Raw genomic sequence first — 20375 nt, forward strand, 5'->3', positions numbered from 1 at the left:
AAATAATCTATAGGCATCCCTGTTATTCAAGTCTATGGACGATAGTTTTGGAAGAAGCTTTGTAGGCATGAAAAACAAATAGCTACAGATGATATAGCTATAGAGTCTACTCTAGTTAGAACAACATTTTGGCATTCTCATGATGGGAGCAGTCCAATATTTTCTAGCTGGCACTGGGCAGCTGGCTCGTCACCCTGAGGATTGGTGCCATAACAAGTGTCTGCTGTTGGCAACGTGGGTGATACCACTGACTGGATCAGGTCAGTTTTGCTAAGCGTAAAGTTATGTTGTGAGCCCATACAAAATCTTCATCCTACTCACCACCATCACGTTCTCCAGGAGCCAGCAGCTCAGTGACAGTGGCAGTTGACATTCCCTAACTGGTGTCCACAGGCCTACCCCTGAGGCCTCCTTGGCACAAATTTTCCAGCAGTGTGTCTCCCAAGTCCCTGGCCAGCCAGCCAAACCACTTGACCCCAGTGCATAAATCAACAGAGACTGGTCTCTCCAGCCATTTTCCCTTTCAAATTGGAGAAAGCAGGTGAACTGCTTGAAATGTAGCAGACACAAAGGAACAAAAACAATCATTGTGTGATCACCTTCCTCACATAATCGCTGAAGACGAAAGTGTGCATAAGCAAGTGTGGTGAAGAAGGCTGATGGTGCCCGGCTACTGAGAGATATAGCGTCTGGGGACTTAAAGGCTTGAAAGCAAACAAGCGGCCATCTAGCCCAGAAGCAACCAAGCCCACACAGAAGCAGCACACCAACATAGGTGACCGTGAAGGGCAGAGGAGACCAGGACTCCAACAACAAAGGTGAGGTTGTGGTGAGAATCACATCACCGTGAAAGAGGGGGAGTGCGTGATGGGGACACAATGCCCATCTGTAGACAGCTGGACACCCCTTCCAGAGGGGTAGTGTGGAGGAGATGGGCCACTCAGGGATCAGTGTAGCAACAATGAAACTCAAAACCTTCCTCTAGTTCCTGAACGCTTCCTCCCCTCCCAATCATCATGACCCCAATTCTACCTTGCCTTGCGGAGCTGGTTATACCAGAGGATGTACAGCGGTGCAGTGGGGATCTGGAGGCACAGGGAATCTAGGACAGACGAACCCCTCAACACCAGCGGTGGGAGTGGCGACACCAGGAGGGAAGGGGGTGTAGAAAGGGAGAACCATCTCAGAGAGCTATGTGTAACCTCCTCTCTGGGAGATGGGCAATGGGGAGGCAGGTGAGGGGAGACGCCAGGGAGTGTAAGATAAGATATAATAATTATTTATAAACTATCAAGGGACCAGGGGTGGGATCGGGGAGGGAGGGGGACGGGGGAAAAAAGAGAAACCGAGCTGATTCCAGGAACCCAAGTGGAAGGTGAATTATGAGAATGACGAGTGCAACGAATGTATAAGGGTGCTTTGCTCAATTGATGTATGTACAGACTGTGATAAGAGTCTTATGAGCCCCAATAAAAAGATTAAAAAAGAAAAAAGAAATGTTTGCCCATAGGAAAATTTCGAATCAAGTCACAGAATGGTGGCCTCACGCTATAGCTGCTTATTTTGTGTTCATTATCATGTGGAGGATTTGGATTTTTGTCATCCAAATTGTCGTCCTTTTTCGTCCTTACACAGCGTAGTCGAGAGACCTTGCCGTGCATCCGACCGTGGAAGCAGAGTCACTGTCCTTCAGCAAGGGTGCGGGGTATGCGCATTTGAGCCACTGCTTCATGCACGACTCCGGCCTCTGGGCAGGTAGAGACACTTTCAGATGCTTCATTCCGATCTTGAGTTGGGATTTTGAAGTCTAAATTAATTATGTTCTTCCTTTGCCTTCTCCAGTACAGTTCAAATAACCCATCAACCTTATTATACCCTTTACTGTGGCCAAGATGTTTTCAAAGAGATAAAAGAGACACCTCCGGTGGCACAGTGAGTTACATAAGGAGCTGCTAACCGCAAGGTCAGCAGTTCCAAACCGCCGGTTTCTCCCTGGGAGAAGTTTCAACTTCCTACCCCGGTGAAGAACTGCTGTCTCAGAAACCCACGGGTGCACTTCTGCCAAGTAAGCGGCTTGTAGGGGCGCTACGAGCTGCAATCAAGCGGGTGGCGGTGCGTTTGAGAGGTCTGTAAGCACTCCGATACCCGATCTAATTTGGCAATCCTTAGGGCCGCTCGCCGAACGTTTCTTGCTGTGAACTACCTGTGCCTGCTTCGCCACTGCAGAGAAGGCCATTTTGCCTTCTGTGGTGTGTCGGTGCTGGAGTTCAGATTTCTTTGTTCAGCAGAAGAAAGCCCTGCCGGTTTCGGAGCTCTTACTGCAATCTTGGCCATCTTTGACCCGTATCGGCGCCTCCCACTGAGCATCTTCCTTCAGAGTCGCGCAGAGGCAGCATTGCTTCAGTGGCCTTTTGTTTCCCACGGATCCTGCACCAAGCACGATGGATTTCTCCCGGGATTGGTACTGGCAGACAGCATTTCCAAATTAGAGGAGATGGAGCCTCACCCTCCTTGCTTCTAAGGAGCATTCTGACTGTAGATCTTCCAAAATAGATTTTGGTTTTCCTGGCAGTCTATGTATGGTATGTTCAATATGTTTCTACAACCTCATAATCCAAGGGCATGAAATCTTCTTCATGTTGGTCCTCAAAGTGACATCATTTCTCTTTAACACATTAAAGAGATCTTTTGCAGCAAATTTTCCCAGTGTAATATTTTGTTTATTTTCACACTGTGCTTCCATATACATTGATTGTGGATCCAATTATAATAAATCCTTGACAGGAATATTTTTCTCTTTTATCTAGATTTTGCTTGGTGGTCTAGTCATGAGGATTTTTGCTTTCTTTAAGTTGAAGTATAATCCACACTAGTTTCCCATTTTCGTCAGTTAAGGGCATCAAGTCCTCTTCAGCTGCATATCACGGGTTGTAAATGCATCTCCTTTCATTCCTGATGACACATTCTTCTTCGTGCCATACAGGTTCTCCAATTATTCCCTCAGTGAACAGTCTGGATAGATACAGTAAAAGGCTACTGCAGTATAGTGAATCACTGAATGTGCTTCTTCTAGCTACGGTCCTTGTGATTCCAACCCAAAGACCCTTTGTTGATGGGTCTGAATCAGAGAATGGGGAGAAATATTGTTTGGATTCAGTAGTGAGTGTTGATAGGGTTATTTGTGATTGCCATCTTGCTGAGTAAAAAATGAGCCATGTCAGAAGCAAGAGGGAGAATATTACTACCAGTAAGAAAGAAAAACCAGGAGTAAAGCATGCCCTTTGGACTCCGAGATCCCTGTGCATTGAAACGTCTTGATTCAGGAGGTAACTTTGCCCCCAAAGAAGGGGCAGAATCATAAGTGAGAGCAGTAGATTGCCCAGTCCACAGACCACAGAGCACATAAAGCTGAGTTTTTGTCAGGCAAAATACACTGGCTTGTGGAGGTAAGTGTCTCCGTACATTTAATTAAGGGAACTAGGTTTGCTGATCCATGAAGCTAGAGATGAGTGCTTTCTGTCTGAGGCTTATGGTAGAAGAGCGTGACTTTTGGATATTTATTGGCAGTCCTAAAAGAGCTCTGGGCATGAGCAGGACAGGGGGCAATAGGCCATGTGGCTGAGGCTGAAGACAAGAAGGAAGCTTGTGTTGGGGCATGTCTGAGAAGAGGTTATCCTGTTTGAATAATTGTAACTTGCTAATTTCCTTAATAAACACCATAATCATGAGTATTGTCTGTGAGTTCAGTATGACTATTGCAATGAATTCTCAAACTCAGGTGAAAAATAGTTTGTGGAAGAGATGGAGAGTGTCCGAATTACTAAAGATGGCTGGGGGAGTGGAGGTGGGGCCATGTCTGACACTGCTGTTATGCTAGCTGCTACGTGCTGCCCAGTTGGTTGTTAGTAAGTCTTACATCAAGACAAACGGCAAATTCTTCTTCCTTAGTCCAGCTTGGCTTATTTTCTTGGTGCATAGATTGGAAAAGTATGATCAAAAGATATAACCAAAACACACACCTTTCTTGATTTTAGACCATGCAGTATCCCCTGTTATGTGACTGTTTTTGAACTGTGTACAGATTCCCTTGAACACAATTAAGGGTGATAGAATTCTTATTCTTCCCAATGTTGTTTTTAGTCTGTTATGATTTCACACAGTCAAATTCCATCGCATAGTCAACAAAGCACAAGTAAAGATCTTTCTGGAATTCTCTGCCTACAACCAAGATCCATATGAGACCAACAAGATACATCCTGTTCCATGTCCTCTAGAATACAGCTTACATTTCTAACAGCTCCCTGTGGGTGCAGTACTGCAACCACTTTGAATAATCCTCAACAATGTATTACTTGTATTTGATATAATGATATGGTTCAATAATTTCCATATTGTTGGATCAACTTTCTTTGGAAGGGTTCCAAATATGGATTTCTTCTAATCAGTTGGCCGGGGAGCTGTCTTCTAGTTTTCTGGTAACAGAATACAAATGCTGCCAGCAGTGAATCACCTAATGGAAATCATTTTGTTGGTATTCTGTCCGTTCCAGGGGCTTTGGTTTTCAGTAATACCTTCTGTGCAGCTTTTATTTTTTTTCAGTACCATAAGTTTTGATCCTATTCTATCTCTTAAAATGATTGAACAATGATCAATGCTGGTTGATACAATTGCTCCTTTTATTCCTTTGATCTTCTTTTGAGGCGTCCTACACAATTAAATATTTTTTGCCCATAGACTCCATCAATATTTCAATTTGAGGCTTGAATTTTTTTTCTTCAGGTCTTTCAGTTTGTGATATTTTAAGATGTTCCTAATTCAAAGGCCTTTCATATTTCATAATACTTTAGCTTACATTCTTGGGTTACACTTTGAAAACTTCGATCTCTTTTAATTAATCATTTCTCCTATTCTTGTTAATACATGTTGTTGTTGTTGTTGTTGTTGTTAGAGGCCATCGAGTTGGCACCTATGTAGAACACAAGGAAACCACAGTTCCGGGCCATCCTCACATTTGTTCTTATGTTTGAGCCATTGTTGCAGTCACTGGGTCAATCCATCTCATCCAGGGTCTTCCTATTTTTCTCTACCCCTTTACTTTACCAAACACGATGTCCTTTTCCCAAAAATTGGTTCTCCTGATAACATGCTCAAACTATCGGAGACAAAGTGTCATCATCCTCACCTCTATAAGTATTCTGGCTGTACTTCTTCCAAGACAGACTTGGTTTTTTGGCATACCATGGTACTTTCAATATTCTTGGCCAGAACCAAAATTCAGATGCATCAAATTCATCTTTGGTCTTTCTTATTCAATGTCCAACTTTCAAGTGCTTATGAGACTATTGGAAATACAATTTACAAAATCTCTTTATAACAACATCTATATTAGTGTTTAATTTAATAACACAGGTGTATGTGGTCCTTTTCTTTTACATTGTAACTTAATCAGAAGAAAGTGTACCATGTACTTAATTCTAAATGTAAAAATACTAGAAAGGGGATTTTGACAATTGTTGTTCATTCCAGCCTACATGGCATATTAAAATCCATAGTATGGATAGACTAGAGAAACAAATTCATAAGAACTCATATGTGTATAAGAGAGAGTTTTATATGAAGAGTAATTGAAAATTAAGAAAACATCCCAGCCCAGTCCAGATCTCCATAAGTCCAATATTAGCCCATATGTCTGACACCAATCTATAAGGTCCTTTTCAGACTCATGAAAGACATGCAATGATGCTGAATGCAGGAAGATCACAGCCCAGTGGGTGGAAAGTCTTGTAGATCCAGAGGCACTGTAAGCATTTCAGTGCTAAAAGGGTCTACATGTGGCTTCTCAAGATCCAGGGTTCTGGCTGCATCAAGGTAGGCCCATGTGAGCAGAGAGAATCTCCAAGGGAGTAAGTAGAGAGAGAGTTGTCTCCTGCCTCCAAGGAGGAAATACCAGAGTTCCCAGAATTCTCAGGAGAATGCCATGCCCACACAAAGGCCTCATTGGTTGTATCTTGATTGACAGACCAGACCCCTCCCCTTCACTCACAATCCTCTCAAATTGGCACCAGAATATGTAACTACCACAGGTTATATAAATTGGGCTCTAATGTTTGTGAAAAATGAAATTTAAGTAATGTGGTTTTTCCATGAAGTTATGAGTTCACTAGTATTATAATTTTGGAGAAAAACTACAATTTTTCTTTATACTCTTCTATATTTTATAAAATTAAGATATATGTAAGAATATATATTAAAATCTAGAAATTACTTTTGAAGTCATTGTAAATAATAAATACAAACACACATCTTACACAAGTCTCTGAGAGACACTTAAAATAAATATCCAATCTTTCTCTAAAACCCAGAACTACAGAACATACAAATTAAACTATAAATGAAGCACTGTTTTCATTTATAGAGAAAGTAAAGTTTTAGAACATAGTAACTATTATTGTAACTAATAAAAATTGATCACTAACAAAGATTTCCAAAATTATATAATCAAACACTATGTTTCTGCAAATGTGTTTGTGCTTGTGTGTGCGCACAGGTGTGTGTTAACACTCAGAGAACATGATCAATATTTTTATTTATTTAAATGAACTCAGGAAACACTGTTCAGTACTATGTGAATAGAAACAAGAGGTAAATCCATCAAGTAGTATGGATAGTTACCTTAGAAAATGTTAGCTTACCAGCTATTTCAATGATTTTTAAAGACTATTGATTGGCTCTTTTTCTACCTTATGTATTACATTTCCTGGAGGTGGGACCTGGGAAAGAGTCACACTATGAGCATAAGCGCAAGTCAGTTCACTAAATGGGAATATCCTCCAAGAAAATGATTAAACACACACACACAATACAATGACAGTCTGCCAAGTCACACCTCAGGCCATAACACCTGTCTGAAAATATCCTGTCACACTGACTTTTAAAAATATCATTATGTTATAAGAGCAGTAAGGGGCCCCCAATAAAATAATCTTTTAATATGAAAATACATATATATCATTATGTGATATAAAGACACGTATCTGAGAAATGAGCATGTATTTGAAAACCAACACACATTAATATCTATCACAATATGTAACTCCCACCTTAGATGGATGCTTGTTTAGCAATAAGACCCCAGATGCTATTTTATCTGATAGCCTGGTACCATCTACTTTCTTTCCCACCCTTTGCTATAGCACTTATTGTCGTCTGTGTTTCCTTCCTATGGGTGAGTATTGAGTGGGGACATGATGTACGAACTAATTGTTCCTAAATCAGAGCTAGGATTAAGTGTGAGTCTAAAACCTATCCTGGATTTTTAAAAAATCTGATTTTGACTACCTTTAGAGACTTCCTTATTAATTTATGGTACAGAGTCTTATCAATCACCTCCCTGGACCATAAAGTTTTCCATGAATAATTATCTTAGATTAGCCCCTGGTACTAATTTTTGAAGCCCTGCTGGGAGAGGGATATTGGGCCAATATAAGCTAGCCCCATATCAAAGTACCTGAATTATTCACCTGTACAGAAGAAAACCTTTCATGGTTGGATTCTATTTACATAAACAATGGGAGTTTGTCATCAAGGATAATTTACAATACTATTCACTGATAATGTTAGTCTTAGGTCTGCTAGAATAATATATATCTTAATACAGTAAATAAGGCATTGAAGTAGCAAGACCATGATTGTCTGCCTACCAACAGTTCAACAATCTTGGAACACCTGTCTTCTGCTCCCTCAGACCCCATGGATCTTCATTCTTAAGTCCTCAGGTTACAAGTGTGTCTGACATATTGTCCAGCTCACCCAGTGGACTTTCCACATCAAATCTCTCTGATGCAGCTCTGGAGCATTCCACGTGCCCTGAAGATCCAGGATCCAGGATCCCACTGCACCTAGGCCTGTATCCCCAGGATGCACCCAGAAGCCCCAGGACAAAGTAACCCATTTGGTGCCAGGACACGCCCTGACTGGGGACCCCAAACGCACTTTCAGTCGTTCTTCCCCTCATCGAGAGGTCGGTTTTCCCACTTTCCCTACCAACAGTCATGCATGTGTGCTCCCCCCACACGTTTGTTCCCTCTTTCAGTTTTCCTTACCTTTCCTACCAACAGTCATGCATGTGTGCTCCCCACACGTTTGTTCCCTCTTGAGCTTTTGTTACACGTTTTTCAATATTTGTAATCTAGGATTGATGAACCCACCGGGGCAGCAAGTAGAATAAGGGCTTTACTGTTGTTGGCTGAGGGAGGGGGAGTTTGGGGGGAGCTGGATGGTAACCAAACAGAAGCTGATTTTAAAGGAGTTCAAGAAGGAAAGTTATGTTTTGAAACTGATTGTGTGGCAATTGTACAATATTGCTTGATGTGATTGAACCATGGAATGATACGATATCTGTATTGACTCCGAAAAATATGGCTTTGAAAAAAATAAACTGAAATAGAAGAACTGAATAGAACAAGCAAACAGTCAGAAAATATACTGATAAAAAAATTCAATTGACTTCTGAGCACCATGTTCTGAATGTATATCCTAGTTGTGGTCATTAGCTGCTGTCTAGTTGATGCTGATTCAAAGCAACCCTTGGTCCAGCAACGAAAAACTACCTGGTCCCGCTGAGAAGCACAGCTCCTGACTGGCGGCCTCTCACCCAAGCTCGAGTTCTTCGCAGAATTCCAGTTAACTGTGGACTTCTCTTCCCCTGGTCGACTTCCTCAGGATGATGACTGTTATTTAACTTTTCTTAAATTTTAAAACTCTCAGGGGACATTACTACCCCTTGTTGATTTCTGTGAATACTTTTAACAAGGTTGTAACTAGTGCTCTCATTAGACACTTCTTCAATTTCCATCAAGCAAGCCATTTGTTTCCTGCTGGGACTTCGAGAAGAACATGTACGAGTTAGTTAGTGACACAGGACCTCTTTATCGATGCAAAGGAGCACATTGATGTTCCAAATATTTGTTTAATTGTTGGAGTGGGGGTGGGCACAAAAAAGGTAAACAATATAAAGTCCTACCTTTTCTAGGTAATTGAAATTGCATGAAAATAAATTAAAAAGACTAATAGGGTCATGAAATTTTGAAAGCATTAAATTATTTGTGTTAGTCTGAGTTGACTAGAGAAAAAAAATTCATAGACACTCATATGTGTGTAATAAAGAATTTTATATCAAAGAGTAATTGTGTATTAATAAAAACCCCAGTCCAGATCAAGTCCACAAGTCTAATATTATCCCATATGTCCTATACCAGTCTATAATTTCCTCTTCAGGCTCATGCAACACATGCAATGATGCCGAATGCAGGAAGGTCAGAGGTCAGTGGTTCAAAGTCTTTTGGATGCTGTGGTGGTAGAAGCATCACAGCACTGGCATGGGTCTCCATGTGGCTTCTCCAGTTCCTAGTCTCTGGTTCCATCAGGGTTCTCCATGTGACTAGTAAGTAGGAAGACAAGCAAAGGTTATCTGTGACTAGTTTCCAGTGAGCTATTTATCTCTGTAGTGTGTCCAAGTGAGGCCATCAAGCTGCAACCTGATTGACAGGCTGGAGTCCACCCCTTCACAAGTTGACAGGAGATTATATAACTACCACAATGTTAATTTAAACAGGTTTGCCAATACAGTAATATACACGAAGCAGATGTAGTTCCTATAATCTAACAAGTTATCACATCTTTCTTTGGTACAATTGAACTTGTCAACAGGGCTTCAGACTTCCTGGTAAAATAGTCACTGTTAAGTTCAAATATTCAGTAAATTAAATATAATCAAGGTTATTTATGTAGCCCCATTTTGATCAGCTTGACTATTTAAATAAGTTATAAAAAGCAATTGCTTTCCATTCTCATGATATTTGGATGTGTATTGTGGTGCCTACTGTGTACCATTGTAGAGAAAAAATGTTTCTAATACTGTTGAAGGAAATTAGAGAGGCTTATTAAAGCCAATATATCATTTAAATGGAAGAATATGAAACCTTTATATTTTGAAGCTCACATATATCTGGAAGGGGCATAAATTGCACCTTATTATAGCAGTGTAGGAGGAACTGTAAAAATTGTTTACAATGATTGATATCAGTCAAAGATGGGGCAAAGCTAAGTGTGACTTTTGCCCGTATTGGTTGCATTAATGCAACTGGACATATTCATTAAACAGAATTAAAATGTTTGAATTTTGGAAAGGGTCACATGCCTGCCTACAAAGAATGACACGAGGGGACCACGATAGCTACTGTTGGCACTGGATTGATAGACATTAATCTCCCAAAGCATTCAGCCTTCTGGATACTAACAAACACAAATAGTTTGATGAAGTTTGATTACAGACTTAGAGTTGTAGCTTCATCACGAAATCTTACTAAGAATATTGGTTCGTAATCAATAGGCATGAAAATATTGATGTGAAAAGTTAACTCAGTTTTTAGAATTTGTTCAGCCATTTTTATTTTAGGTCAGCATCTTATTGGTATAACCCATATCACTACTTATACTAACTAATGTAAAAGAAAGCTTAGACACTATAAAATAGAGTCAACAAAAGAGAGGAAGACCTCAATAAGATAGATTTCCAAGGAGGCTTCAATAATAGGATCCAACATAACGATTGTAAGGATAGCATGGGACCAGCCAGTGTTTCCTCCTATTGTACAGGGAATCATTCTGACTCATAACTGACTCAAAATGCAAGAATCCAAACTCACTGCCATAGAGTTCAGGACAAGGAGTACGTAGAACTGCCCCTGTAGTTTCTGGGACTAGATCTCTTTAGAGAGTAGATAGCCCTGCCTTTCTGCCTCAGAGTGGCTGGAGTTTGAACTGCTAATCTTAGAGATCACAACCCAACTCTTCACTACTGCATCACCAGAGCACGACAACTATAAAAGTCCACACACAATAATTGAGTGAAGTCTTGAAATTGGACTAGGAGTGTGTTTTGTTTTAGGAAACTATAGCTAAAGATAATTTGCCAATATACTCATTTAAGTTGACTATGACTATATGATATCTGGATAATCTTGCTTACCTTTTATTAACTTTGTGAATACAGTTACCTGCAGATAGAAATACATAACTTGTCTCTCAATGAAACAATGATTACAAAGTGATTATGTATTTATTATTTTATAGCAATTTCATCATTATTGGTTCTAATTGCTCTCTTTGACAAATTATCAGTCTGAAATCCTCAAGAAAATATTTTTAAAGAAAATATTAAACACGGATTTCAGGAATGTATTTAGGAAGGCTTTCCCATTATTTATTTCTAGAGAAAGTTTTATTAACTTGTACAGAAATCAGTCAAGAAAACCGTAAGACTGTTCTGAGCTCTTATTGATTTTTCTTCTCTCTCAGCCTTTGTGGAAAGAAATACATTATGAATAAAACTGTTTTGCCTCAATAAAATGTCTTAGAAAATAAATCTTGTACCTTGAGTCTTATCACTAATCTAGGAGTCCAAGTTCCACAAAAACCACCTACATGCCAGTGATATAATCCTTTTAGAGTAATAAAATTAGAATGTATTTTTTGCATACAATTAATTCTTATTATTTTATTTTAATAAAATTAAATATATTTAACTTATCTGGTTACATGTTTCCTTTTTTAAAGAACTATACAGGAATGTCTTATTTCAGGAAAAATAGCTGATACATTGTTGTAATTATTTAAAAGTTACTACAGAGGACTTTTATTTCAAATATTGTCAAAAAGAAGGTCTAAATCACAATGTTTCCAAACTAAAACCATTGCCTTTGTTAATGACTTTTAAAATTTAAATTGATTGGTAGCAGATGAAATGTTTGTTTGTTAGGTACCATTCCGTCATTTCCCACCCATACTGGCCCTGTGAACAGAAGGAGAAAACATGCCTGCTTTGCCCTATCCTGACAATTTCTCTTATGCTTGACCCCATTGGTGCAGTGAGGTACCAAACCAACTCTTTGAGGGACTTTCTCTTTTCCGCTGCTCCTTTTACCAAGTTTGAGATTCTTCTTCAGAGACTGGTCTGTCCTGAGAACGTGTCCAGAGCATATAAGACAAAGTTGTGCCATCCTTGCCTTTAGGCAGCACTCTGGACACACTACTTACAAGACAGATTCATTTGTCCTTTTGGCAGTGGATGGTACATTCAATATTTTTGCCAGCAGCGCCATTCAATTCCATCGATTCTTTTTTTAGTTTTCTTTATTCAATGTCCAACTTGCATTAGCACATGAGGCCACTGAAAATACCCTGGCATGGGTAGTCACATATTAATCCTCACAGTAGCATCCTGGCTCTTCAATATTATAGAGGTCTTGTTCTTCCATGAGCTTGATTGTGGATGCAAGCAAGATGCAATCCTTGACAACTTCAACCCTTTCTCCTCTTACCATAATATTACCTCTTGCTCCAGTAGTGAGATTTTCATTTTCTAGAGATTGAGTTGTCATCCATTCTGATGGTGCCGTCCTTGATCTTTATCAGCAAATCTATCGAGTCCTCCTTATTTTCATCAAGCAAAGTTGTGCCATCTGCATATCTCAGGTTGTTAATTAGACTTCCTCATATCCTGAGACCACATTCTTCTTCATATAAGCCAACTTCTCTGATTATTTGCTCAGCATACAGATTGAAAAAGAATGGTGAAAAGGTTCAATCCAGAGCACACCTTTCTTGATTTTAACTCATGCACTATTCCCTGGTTCTATTTGTACAACGTCTCCTGATCCATGTACAATTTCCACATGAGTGCAAAGAAGTGTTCTGGAATTCCCATTCTTCTCAAGGTTGCCCATAATTCATTATGATCCACACAGCTTAATTTCTTGGCATAGTCAATAAAACATAAGTAAACAGCATTCTAGCATGCTCTGCTTTTAGCCAAGATCTATCTGACACCATCAATAACATTTGTTCCAATTCTCTTCTGAATCTAGCTTGAACCTCTGGCAGCTCCCTTTCAATGTATTGGTGCAAACATTGTGATCTCAAGCAAAATTTTACTTGAATGTGATTTCAATATTATTCTATAATTTGAGCGTTCTATTGGGCTATCTTTCTTTGGAGAGCACACAAACAGAAATCTCTTCCTGTCAGTTGGGCAAGTAGCTGTCTTCCAATTTCCTGGCATAGAGCAGTAAGTGCGTCCAGTGCTTCATTATCTTGTTGAAACACTTAAATTGGTGTTCCATCAGTTCCTGAAGGCTTGCTTTTGGCAAATGCTTTCAGGGCAAATTGAACTATTTCCTTCAGTATTGTTGGTTCTTGCTCCAGTGCTACCTCTGGAAATGGTGGAATGTAACTTGTTCTTTTCAGTACAGTAACTCTGTGTATACTTTTCTTCTTCTTTGGATTCTCCCTGTATTAGTCAGTATTTTGCCCATAGAATCTTCCAATATTCCAACCTGAGGCTTGAATTTTTTCTTTAGCTCTTTCAATTGTAGGAATGCCGAGCATGCTCTTCCTTTTTGGTTTTCTAACTCTAGGATTGTGCACATTTCATTATAATATTTTTCTTTGACTTTGAGTTTTCCTCTGAAGTTTTTCTGTTCCGCTATTTCACTTCATCATTTCTTCCGTTTTCATTAACTAGTGTACAATAAAGGTCCAGTTAGTATTGAGTCAACTAGTAGTATATACCGCAACAAGATATCTAACATCCACTTAGATCTTGTTTTTCTTTCAAGATCAAAAGAAAATTTAATGACCTTTTGCTTTATGAAAATTGTTCTTGGTGTCCACCCACAGCTCATCAGGTTTCTGTCATTAGACCATGCCTAAAACAGAATCTTTCCATATACCCTCAAAATATCATATAGATGCCTCTTTTGATATTGTAATGTCTTGTATGTTGCTGTGATTCTGGACTATGTCTACAATATTTCACATGCCCATAGGGTAACCAATGCACCTTTCAGAATAAGACAAACTGAAAAATGACCTTGCAATCAAATTCTATTTTTAATTGATTTTTAAAATTTCAGTAAAAAACTGAAATTTATCAGAAGAACATTGTCTGATATAGCACCAGTAGAAGAGCCCTCAGGGTAAAAGGCATCCAAAATATGATTGGGGGATAACTGTTTGCTTAAAATAGTTGACCCTTAAAATGTGGATTGAATATAGCTTTCAGGGAATTAATTTGCAGGTGTCACACTACTCAACAGGAGAAGGAATTCCTGCAAGCATCCATTTTTAGGAAAATTGTAAGTTATAAAAAATTAAATGGCTCTCATATCTATGCATTGCAATACCCTAAGAAACCTGTTAAAATCCAGATTCCTAAACTACTTCATGATTTATTGAATAAATCAGAATGCTTGTAATATTTTGTGTATAGATGGTAAAATAATACAAAAACTTAATAAAGGGCATTTGTTTTCAAAAACAACAGTCCCATTTGACACATTATTAAATAGGTAATTATGGATAAGCTATTTTACTTTATTTCTTAAAACCTATCATAATTAATCAGAACTGCTACTGAGAACTGCCCAAAGAATTGTTGAAATTAAGTGATCTGGTACCCATAGACATATAGTCTCAAGAATGAATAGAAATCCTCACCATCTTCAAAATTCTACTATTTTCCTCCAAGTTATATCAGATACACATTACATTTGGGCATAAGTAACAGTAACTCAAAGGTATGAATGTAACCAATATGACAAAATTTTTCTGACTTAAGGAAAAAGCCAAAAGTAGAATTTAAAGACTGGCACAGCAATTCTTGGTAAATTCCTCCTATTTTTCTACTTTTTTGTCCTTACATGTATGTGACGTCACCCTGGTAGCAGGTTCATGGTCACAAGATAGGTTGTACATCTTCAGCTTCTGGCCCATCTTCCATACAGGAAGACCAAGGAAGTGATAAGCAGGAATAGATGGTGCACAATAAACTTCCATAATATGATATTGGCCATGACGAATATTTCCTCTATCTTCAGGGGGCTCATTTTTTAGTTGGGTAATTATAACTCATAAATAAAGTGGAGATTCTTTTCCACATTAAAAGAACAAGTTTAATTATCTTTGCAGTGTAAACTCTGGGCTCATAACTAGTCTCAGCTGTCACTTATGTTACCGCTCCCTATGGGACCCCTTGGAGTCAATAAAAGCCATGTTATTTTAATCTCAGAATTATATCAATATTTTGACCAATACACTGGTTACAATTTTTATTCTGGTCTACTGATGTCCTAACTGTTCTACTGAGACTGTGACCTACCAAATAAGAACCATTATTAATAAATCTAACAGTTTTTAACAAATGGTGGCATTGTTTATTTCTGTCAACTCAATTTCATCTCATAGCGACCACATTAGTTAAAGGGTAGAAGTGCTTCATAGAGTTCCCTTGGTTACAGTTTTTAGAGAAACTGACCACCACCCCCTTTTCCCATGGTGCCGCTGGTGAGTTTGAGCTGTCCGTCATTAGATTAGCAGTTCAGCACAAAGCAAAATCAACCCAACTCTTGGCTATCAAGTTGATTCTGACTCCAAGTGACCCTGTAAGTGAGGATAACATTGTCCTTGGGTTTCTGAAAGTATAAATCTTTATTTGAGAAAACAAATCTCAACTTTCTCCTATTTTGTACAATTGAGGCAGCTCAACCAATGACAATGCCTATTTATTGCATGTATGTAAATCATTTCATCATGCTGTGATTAAATTACATGATCTTACTTTTATGCTGCTGAGGGCTGCTTAATTAAACAATTACCAGATAGTAAGTAGGAAAATGCAAATTTGACATTAAAGGTGATCCTTAAGCTTTTAAGCATATAAGAATAATCTGAAGTTCTCTCTAAAACTAGGGTGTCCCAAACTTTTATTTTTAAAAATACAGATTTAATAGTTTTTGGTTATTTAAATTATCTAAAATATGAATTTGAATAACATTACAAAGTGTTACAGATGAAATATGATCCTGTAAGCCCATGCATCTTATTTTGAAAAATTAAATCAGATATTTGATTATAAGGTTAGAGTCCTCCAGGAATGTGTATTATTACTCCCTTTTTGTATATGAGCAAAACTTGTTGATAATGTTTACTCACTAAAACATTAATTATTTGCAAATTCACAGATTTTTCTAATTACTTATTATGATGAAATACTCAAGGTATTTGAGTTTCTATATCTGAGTTCGCATTCTGGTCTGGATCTCTATTCTTATTACCATGACCATAGTTTAGGCCCTCAATAGCTTTTACCTAAAATGTTTAAGAGATAATTAATTTTCTTGGTATCTAAATTATCATTCATAATAGTAGATGTCATAGATCAAGTGGAAGAGACCTTAGAGGGCATACCGTCAAGTATTCTCATTATATAAAAGAAAAGAACAAACAGAGCGAGGATATAGGCTTTCCTCCTCAACGCCCGCCAAATACCTGATGGAACAAGAACTTTGGGAATTGAAGGAAAATGTAATCTCTCTCAGTTGACTCACTTCAATTTTAAACATTTGATGTGAATTGTAGAAAATTTACAGTGTGAAATATGTAGAAAAGAAGTATGGGGATTTGAAAATGGAAAAGAAAGATCAAATGGAAGATTAGTCAAGCAGCATGGCAGAAATCTAAAGCCTAGAATTAAGCACCTCTTTGTTAGCCTCAATTGATTTCCTGTGACAGAATTCCAGCCCCAGCTTCCTTCCGCTCACTCAGCAAATGAAAGAACTCACCGGAGGAGCACAGCTACTTCAGAAACCTCAGGGTGGGAACATTAGCTGATTTCACAAAAACTGCAGTCAGGACTGATTTATTGACATAAAAAATCTGGGGTTTTTTGTAGAGAAGTGAGATTATATAAATAGTGCAATATTGAAGTAAAAAGTTAGACACACTTAACCTTTGTAGTTCTGTCCTCCAGAGAAACCTTGACTGAGATAGATTTTGGTAAAGGGACTGGGTGAAGAGGAAGAAAAATATCGGTGTGTGTCTGTGTGTGTGTGTGATTGTGAATGTGTGTGATTGTGTGTGCCCAGAGAGAGATTTTAAAGAATTGTCTCATGCAGTTATGGCAACTGACAGCTCAAAAATTTTTAGTCAGGCAACATGCAGAAAACTGGCAATCTTGTGTCTGAAATTAGTAGACCAGGCATGGGCTATAAATTCTTGCTCGGTGTCTCTTTAGAAACTTGAGGCAAAATTTTTCTCTTGATAAACCTGTTTTTGATCATAAGCTTTTTGACTGATTGGAAAAACTCATCATGTTATCATTTACTTAAGGTCAGATCACTTAAATTTTAATGGCATGTAAATACTTTTATAACAAGTAGACCGGTATTTTGTAAAACGACTAAACACTATAACCTAGGCAGGCTGACATGTAAAATTAACTGTCATACAATCTCTTTAGTATTTGTAGCAAGTCTATTGGCGCCATATTCATGAGTGGCTGTTTCTCTAGATAAGTCTCATTTTCCCTTTCATTATAGAAGGAAGTTTAACTGATATTGATTTCTGGTTTGCTTATCTTAATTTCTCACTTAGAATTTTTTATCCTATTACCTTGAGGAGATGGACTGACACAGTAGATTCCACAATGGACTGAAACACAATGACACTTGCAAAGGAGGTGCAGGTCTAGGCCGTGTTTCCTTCAGCTGTGCATAGGGCGCTATGAGTTGGAACCTACTCTTTAGCACCCACCAACAGCACTAACCCTGACCACTGAGATTTCTGGTGAGAAATCAACTGTTAGTATTATTGAAAATAACTTGTTTGTGACATGCTGTTTATTTCTTGTAACTTTAAATTTTTCTCTTTGACTTTTAACATGTGACTATGATATATCTCCTCAGGCAAGAGATGAGACTTCTACTCTAGTCGAGAGTTAGTCTTACAAACACGGTGTCTCACAGGGTCGTTAGAAGCTGGGGTCAACTCAATAGCAGTAGGCTTGAGCTGGATGATAGGCTTCAATTTGGATCTCTTTAAAATTATGTGATTTAGAGTATGTTGATTTTCTATGAAGTATGAATTAAATTTCTCTGAGCTTGGGAGAAGTTTTGGCCACTATTTCTTTTAGAATTCCTTCTGCTTCTTTCTATCCTCTATACTTTTTGAATAATTATTTACATATTGGGGTATGTAAAGGCTGCTGATTCTCTGTCCATTTTTCTTCATCTCTACTTTTGCAAAGATTTTTAGTCTCAAAACCCCACAGGGACAGTTCTACTCTTGCTGTGGAATTGCTATGAGTTAGAAGAGACTCTATGGCAGTGAGGTAGTTGCTTTATTTATGCGAAGTCTGGCTGGGTGAAACATCATTCACATACTTTAATTTTTCAGACATGCTGTCCGCCCCCTAACATGCAAATAATGACTACTGTAAGATCTTATTCTATTTAATCAATTGTCTGAACTTCTTAGAGATATTTACTATTAATTACCCCCCCTTGACCCGTGTTACATCCGTACTTTCATTTCTCTTTGCCTGTCTAATGAGTTTTAGTTTGAAACAAAAGACTTTAAAAAATAATTTCATGCATTTTAGTTGTTGCTGAGATGGTTCTCTCTCTCTCTCTCTCTTTCTCACACACACAACTCCAGTTCATGTTTTCCTTGTATATTAGTTACATTTTTATTTTCCAGTGACATTATTTGCATTCCACTAATGATATAGCTTTTAATTATATAATCTACAAACACTAGCTGTTTTCCTTAAGGATTTACATTTGTTTCTGCCTGTTGGGTAAATTTACGAGTCATTCTGTAAAATCTTTCTATTAACATGTGGATAATAAGCATCTACATCATTAGCTCAGTGGGAAACACATGATGGTACATAAATTTTCTCAAAATTGTTTTTGTTGCTCATTCAAGATTAAAAAATATTTTTAAACGTTATTAAAATATTAATTTAATGAGGGGTTTATATCTCAAGGCATGAATGACACTTTCAAAAGTTCAAATCACTCATCAACCTCTCCCTACCATACTCTATTCCCCCACCAAACCAATTTCTTTTCTCTCTTGTGGTGTTCCATCTTCCCATTCACCTGTCACCTGTTGCCATGACTCAATGGAACAGAGTGGAAGACAGTAAAGTGGAGAGTCAATTAAAAGTAAGTGGCATGTTTGTCACAATAATATGCATAAAATTATATTATTTGTGTGATAAATATGCATTTATTTATGTGGGTCACAACATAAATTGTTTGTAATTAATTTGCTCAAGTGGACAAGTTGGTTGGGTTTATCTTCTTTCAAAATGTATTTTTCTATTGAACAAACATGAAGACAATTATTTTATTTTCATTTATTATTATTCACACATTTGTATTTTTATTATATCATTTTAAGATTCAGAATAAGTAGTGATATCTATATCTATATCTATATCTATATCTATATCTATATCTATATCTATATCTATATCTATATCTATATCTATATCTATATCTATATCTATATCTATATCTATATCTATATCTATATCTATATCTATATCTATATCTATATCTATATCTATATCTATATCTATATCTATATCTATATCTATATCTATATCTATATCTATATCTATATCTATATCTATATCTATATCTATATCTATATCTATATCTATATCTATATCTATATCTATATCTATATCTATATCTATATCTATATCTATATCTATATCTATATCTATATCTATATCTATATCTATATCTATATCTATATCTATATCTATATCTATATCTATATCTATATCTATATCTATATCTATATCTATATCTATATCTATATCTATATCTATATCTATATCTATATCTATATCTATATCTATATCTATATCTATATCTATATCTATATCTATATCTATATCTATATCTATATCATCTATATCTATATCTATATCTATATCATCTATATCTATATCATCTATATCTATATCATCTATATCTATATCTATATCTATATCTATATCTATATCTATATCATCTATCTCTATCTCTATCTCTATCTCTATATCTATATCTATATATAAGATCTTTGTAGACATTTTCTGAATAAATGCATGGGCTGTTGTGATGCAGAAAGAAATATGCAGGTGATGTCAATTTAACTCCTCATTTAGATGGAAGTGCTATTTTAAGAAATATAATTTGGGATTTGAATTGTGTGGATAGAAATTCTTCTTTACAGAAATCCTGTGGATAATTATAGAATGGAAAGATGCTTTGGTGTACTGAGATATCTGTAAAGGTGATTATGGGAGTTACATAATCTGTTGTCAACTTGAGAATATTAAGATTGAAAGGATAAAGTTTAGCCTGTCAATCAGATCTCAGCTTGATGACCTTATTTGGAGGCCTTATAGAGATAAATAGTTTACTGGAGGCCAGACCCAACTCTCTGCTTTGTCTTCCTGCTGACAAGCCAGATGG

Source organism: Tenrec ecaudatus, chromosome 2 (assembly GCF_050624435.1).
Source record: "Tenrec ecaudatus isolate mTenEca1 chromosome 2, mTenEca1.hap1, whole genome shotgun sequence".
NCBI classification, from domain to species: domain Eukaryota; kingdom Metazoa; phylum Chordata; class Mammalia; order Afrosoricida; family Tenrecidae; genus Tenrec; species Tenrec ecaudatus.